A 6556-nucleotide genomic window follows, 5' to 3' on the forward strand; every position below is an offset into this window, starting at 1 on the left:
GGAGGTGAGTTTTATATGAAGTCTCCCAGCAGCCGCAAGTCAGTTAATCTACATTTGTGTGGGCAATGTGGCCATGCCTCCAGCCTCCACACAGGGCTCATACCACCGCTCCCCAAGGAGCTTGACCTCTTGGGAGCCATGGTTCTAGGAACTGAGGAACATGGAATGACCCCAGGAACGTGGGTGTTTGTTAGCACCGGTATTCACAAGCTGGGTGGGAAGCTGACCAAGACACCGGCAAGTCACTGAGAAGCTGGACGTGCCAGTAAAAATAGCTGTGTGGGGCCGGGTGTGGTGGCACAGGCCTCTAAGCCCAGCACTCAAGAGGCAGAGGCAAGTGGATCTCTGAGTTCAAGGCCAGCCTGGTCTACGGAGTGAGTCGACAGCCAAGGTGACACACAGAAACCCTGTCTCAAAAATAAAATAAAAAAGAATAGATGTGTGGTAGGGGGCACGAGGGTCGTTTCTAGTTTTCTTTTAAATAACATGAAATAATGGGTTTCACAATGACACTTTCACACATACTATGTTTGGATCATGTGGACTCCAGTTTACACTGTCACGTTTTGTGAGATAAGGTCTCTTGAAGCCCAGGTTTTCTGAGTGTCCCTGCAGATCCTGGGAGGACAGCTGAACTGTCCTGAGCACCAGCTTTATCTTGGGGGTCACAGGGGCACCGCTTCTGGGTGCCAGAGACACTGGGTACCATGGACAGTGATGTCACCCACTGTCAGGACAATGAGAGGTGACTCTTAGTTGGCTGGGGTGTGGTGATGATGGGAAGACCCTATCTTCGGGTGTGTCCGAAAAAAATCACGTCAGGGTGGGCCTGTGAGTGAACCGGTGACACGTTCAGGCTCTATCACACCTGATAGGGACGTATTTACTCCTATTGTTTGCCCTCCCGCCCCACTGGGTGTCAGCTGTGAGCAGCAGGGCTGGGCCTATTGTGTTGGTGCTGTGTGGGCTCACTCTCACTGTCCGACATCCCCCAGGACCTGGGTGGGTGGGGGATAGGCCGAGGCACCTCCCTCCCCAGCTCTCCACTGCAGGCCTCAAGGCCAGGCTCTGCTGGTGACTCCAGGCAGGTTCACTGAGCGCTCTGCGCCGTCACAGCTTACGCTAATGCTTAGGATTTTAAGTGTCCAGAGCTCACACACAGCTGGGGTCGCACCCCCGATGATGGCCAAGACTGCGTGAGGTACTGACTTCCAGGTTCAGCTCAAGCCTTTGCACTGAGGCCGGCAGAGGGCGCGCCTGCGCTGCGGACGGCCACCTCGATGGCCTTAGTTCCCAGCCAGCTGGACTGAAACAGGGACAGGTGGGGACAGATGTGGCCGCTGAGCAGGAAAGGAGCCTGTGGCCCCAGGATGTCCTACAGAGAGAACAGCAGAGGAAGGCAGTGCCCCCACACCTGTGCTGTTCTCAGGACCCTGAGCTTCCAGTGAGGGAGGAGGCAAGGGTGAGGTCTCAGGTTGAGGGTCCGTCACTGAGGGCCACTTCAGTCAAAAGGCCTAAAGGGCCAGAGGGCCAAATGGCCAGACAGGGGCCCTAGAGAAGAGGGGAAGGGTGTGCCTGGAATACAGGCCGCATGGGCCAGCCTTTCCCTCATGGAGAGAGGCCAGGTGAGATGAGGTGTCTGCTTCTGTGGGGACAGTGTGTCAAAGGTGTTTTTATTTCTGTCACCATCTCCGCCAACCCCACCCCTGCGATGCCTCACCCTCCCCTGAGGCAGGTATTTGGGAAAAAAAACCCTTTCTGAGGTCCCACCTGCCCAAAGCCCTTCCCCAGGCTACAGCCCGGACGGTCCCTTTTCCATCCGGTAAAGACCCAGCTCTGAACTGCCCCCAGGAGATTCTCCTCCGTCCACACACTCACCCAGCAAGCATTTTGTGTGTGTGCGTGCATGCGTGCGTGCGTGCGTGTATGTCAAGGCCTGTGCCGTGAGCAAGAGCTCTGAGCTAGAACGGGAAGTGGGGTGAGACACCAGGACGCAGGTGCCGACAGAGAGGCCTCAGCGGTGTCCAGCAAGGACCCCATGGAGAACGAAGGGTGGAGGACAGTCCAGGGTAGGTGTCTCCGGGGGTGACCAGCCGGGGGCTATAAGCGGTTCTAGGTGGGGGAGGCTGAGAGCACAGGCCAGAGTTGAAGGGCTCGGGTCACACTGTCGCTCTAAAGTCCCCAGCATGTGGCACTGAGCAGGTACCTGAGAAATAAAAGAACATGCGACAAGCTGACCCCCCCCCCATTGGCTCAGTGGACTGGACACTGTGGGGTGATGTCACCCACAGCTGAAGCTGGGGCTGCTGTACCCACCCCCTTGTGGTTTGGGGGGCACCTCTCCAAGCATTCCTGGCCCCCTCTGAGCCTGTGTCTTGACCCTGTGGCCCCTCAGGCAGGGTTGTCTTCCCCTTCCAGCCTCCCCCTGCGCCCTGTGGTTCTGGCATTTGCTTACACCACAGCTTCCTTGGAAGGTAATTATTTTTTTCTCCTGGATAATTCAGGCTGGGAGACTCCCAGGCCCTTCCGGCCACACTGCGCTCACCATCTTCCTCCCTGACCCCTCTGACACAGTGAATGCTTCAGGTCAGAGATCTGATGCCCCAAAGCCCCTGGCCTCCCTCCTGGCCTAGCCCCAAGAACCTGACTGAGACCACTCACTCGCCCATCAGGACCTCAGCTGCAGCCTTTGCCAGAGCCCCTACTCTGAGCACACTGACCCAGCCTTTGAATCCAGAAAGCACAGCACTCTACAGTTTATACGATGACCCAAATTACAGTGAGTTCACTTAGCAGGGACATACCAAGCAAGACTCCTACTCCTGGATTCACCTGTTTCACCAGTGTTTAAGGAACAGCTACTGTGTGTGTGCGTGCGTGTGTGTGTGTGTGTGTGTGTGTGTGTGTGTGTGTATACGGGTATGGCAGAGAGCTGGCCAGCATGTGCACTAGCAGAGATCACCTTGGGTGGCAGCAAGCACTGCAGGGACAGGAAAATGATATAACAAATACTATAGGTGAAATAAGACAGGGAATGGGGACAACTGACAGACATGGGGCTGACGTATCGGTGGAGTCGGAGAAAGCCAGGAGGGTGGCATTTGAACAAAGATGTGAGGAAGAGGGAGGCTGCTGGCATCCAGGGGAAGGTTTCAGATAGATGAAAACTAGAGCAAAGGGGCCCCGAGGCAGAGGCTAGACTTGAGGTTGTGGCTGGGAGGCCAGCATAGCTGGAAGGGAGCCATGAGGGAAGAGGCAGGGGACAAGGAAATGAGCGTATCCCTCCCTGAAGCAAAGCTAGAATCCATGCAGGCGCCCCAGACATTCTACCCAAGGTCAGAGCCTCTGATGGCTTGGGAACCAGGGGGCCTAAGAGCCTGGTAGAGCAGGGACTGTTGGTCCAACAGACCAACGAGGGCTGAATCCCACCCTGCCCATGCCTGAAGTCTGTCCCTTTTCTGGCCTGAGTGTAGCAAACCCTTGGCCAACTCTTTGCTGCTGCGATGAGCAGGGACTCTGATACCCAGGGAGGGCGCCATTTGCTCAGAGACACAGCATGTTTGAGTATGGGCCTGAGAGCTGGCTGGCTGGCCCTGCCCCACAAAGGACCCTGGGCAGCACACCCTCTGTCTATAAGCCCTGTGACATGGGTGAGCATGGGCTTTGGGGCTAGCTACCAGGGTCCAAGTCCCCAGCCCAGGTGTACTGCAGTCCCCTGAGTGGCAGCAGCCTGAGTGTGACGGGACTCCCAGAATCCCTCACCCCGCAAGGGTCTCTCCAAGAACCACGTCCAGTAGCTGCTACAGGGGACTGGCCTTCTTCCCTGCCACCTTCCCTTCCTACTTGACACCCCTTGACCCAGAAATCAGGACGTTCTACAGGCCCTGGGGTTGGAGGGAGACACCTGGCACATAGCCCTGGTGTGACAAGCCACTTGTGTTCCACAGATTTGGACCTAAAACACTAGTCTCAAAGCTGTTTCCTCACTTGCCAGGGACTTCCTGGGCTCAGGCTAAGGTGGGGTCCCATTGCAAGAAGGGGAGCCATTAGGGGGCTGTGAGCCCTGCCACATCCAAGCAGCCTCTCCAGGGCCAGTCAGCTGTCAGGCCTGTGGAACTGCTTACAGTGCCCAGTGTGCAGGAACCAAGGATGCTGTGAGCCCCAGGTGCCCAGGCAGCGTACACACACACACACACAGAGGATCCAGTCCCACTGTAGTCTAAGCCAACACAGCTAGTGAGCAAGGTTCTTTTCTGCCGAGCTCCGCACACAGCCTGAAGGACTAAGGGTGTGTACGAGCGGCTAGGGCAGAGATAGTCGCCGTCAACTTCAGCTGTCACCTTGACACAACCCCAGCATTACCCGGGAAGAGGGACCTTCAACTGAAGAATCACCCAGATTGGATCGGCCCGTGGCCATGTCTGTGGGGCATCTTCTTAATTGTTAATTGATGCAGGAGGACGCAGCCCACTGTGGGCGGTGCCGTCCCTAGGCAGGGGGTCCTGGGCAGTTTAAGAGAGGTAGCGGAAGCCAGGCTTGGTGGCACACGCCCTTAGCCCCATCACTCTGGATGCAGAGGCAGACAGATCTGCGTGTACCCAATGTCTACAGAGTGAGTTCTAGGACAGCCAGCCCTACATATGGAGACCATGTCTCAAAAAAAAATAAATTTTTTTTTTTTAAATAAGCTGGGCATGGTGGGGCACACCTTTTATCCCAGCATTCACGGATGCAGAGGCAGGAGGATCGCCATGCATTCCAGGCTAGCCTGGCCTACAAAGCGAGTCTAGGACAGCCAAGGCTACACAGAGGGAAAAAAATTATAAAAAAAAAAAAATATGTAGTGTCTGGGTGTAATGACTTACATCTTTAAACCCAGCACTAGGGAGGCAGAGGCAGGTGGATCACTGTGAGTTTGAGGCCAGCCTGGTCTGCATAGAAAGCTTCAGGACAGCCAAGGATATGTAGACAAAGAAAGAACGGAAGAAGAAAGAAAGGAAGGAGAAAGGAAGGGAGGGAGGGAGAGAGGGAGGAAGGGAGGAAAAGAAAAAGAAAGAAAGAAAGGAAGGAAGGAAGGAAAGAAGGAAGGAAGGAAAGAAAGAAAGAGAAAGAGAGACGGAAGGAAGGAAAGAAACAAAGAAAGAAAGAGTAGGAAGGAAGGAAGAAAGAAGGGAGGAAAAGCAGCTGAGGGTCAAGGAGACGACCCGCAGCTGGTAAAGACTCTTGCTGCCAAAGCTAAGGACCTTAAATTGTTTTCTGGGTCCCACATGATGGAAGGAGAGATCCAGGTTCCACAAGCTGTCCTCTAACTCCCATACACATATACAATGAGTGTGACAACAACATTTCTAAAGGCGAGGGGGGGTGGGGGGGGTAGCAGCGGGGGCGGGGCCATTTTGTGCAAGTGGGGATGCGGGGCCGTGAGCAGCGCTATCCTCCTGGCTTCTGCCTCCTGCTCTGGTGCCCCAAGTCTGCAACCCACAATGAGCTAAACACACCCTTCCTCTCCAAGCTGCTTTCGCTCACAGTGTTTATCCCAATAACAGAAAGAAAACTGGAACAGGGTTCGAATCTCGGCCCTGCCTTCCACCTGCTGTGCGCCCCAGGCTGGTGTCCTTCCATCTCTCATCGCTGGTTTCCGTAACTACAGCCAGGAGGTCTGCAGGGGCCTACCTCCGAGGCTGAAGAAGATTCTTGGTAAGACAGGCTCCATGGGGTGAGTGGAGGTAGGAGAATTAACGGGGCAGACAGACGACCCAGCAAACCCAGGGGCCACACCAGCGCGTCCCAAGCCGTCACTCAGGTTACCTTGTCCGGAGGGCAGGAATATCCTTTCCCTCCGTGAGGAAGATGAGGGTGCGGATGCGATGAGATGTCAAGCAGCCTGTCCAACGCTACACAGCAAGTGCAGAGGCAGAGCGGGGACCCGGGTCCAGGCTGAATGTCCGCCCCTCCCTGCTCTGAAACCTCAGAGGGTTCGTCTGTCTCTTGTTACCTAAAACTTGTGAATTTTGCCTCCTGGATCAGAGAGAACTCAATTGCTCTGCTCAGTTAGCGGCTGCCCGTTCAGCTGTGCCCTTCTTCGGCCAGCAGGCTCCCCGGAGGGACAGCAACCAGGGATTTTACAGCCCCTTCCGCAGCTCAGCTACTTTCAAAATCCTCCTGGCCTGGGCCACCTTTGATTCCAGGCCTTTCCACAGTAGGAAACACAGACTGAGTCCCTCCTAGGGTGAATGCACCATAGTTCTGTGGGGCCCAGGACAGGCCTCGGGTGGGAGGTAGATCCAAACCTGGCAACCCATTCCCTCGCTTGAGGTCAGGCCTGTGTCCAGGAAGCACAGCCCCAGGACCCTTGTCACCTCCAGAGCCCTTAGCCTCAGCTCTCCACAACAGCTTTGGTAAAGTCAGGTTGACCCCTCTCTTCAATCGCAGATGGGGAAACTGAGGCTTAGTAGGGAATAGTCAGGACACGAGCCAGGCTTTGGGCCCCTTCTCAAACTGCCTCCTGCTCGCATCCAGAACCCAGCAAGAAGGACTAAGGGCAGACAGGTGGGGA

This window comes from Meriones unguiculatus, chromosome 4, assembly GCF_030254825.1.
Source record: "Meriones unguiculatus strain TT.TT164.6M chromosome 4, Bangor_MerUng_6.1, whole genome shotgun sequence".
NCBI lineage: Eukaryota > Metazoa > Chordata > Mammalia > Rodentia > Muridae > Meriones > Meriones unguiculatus.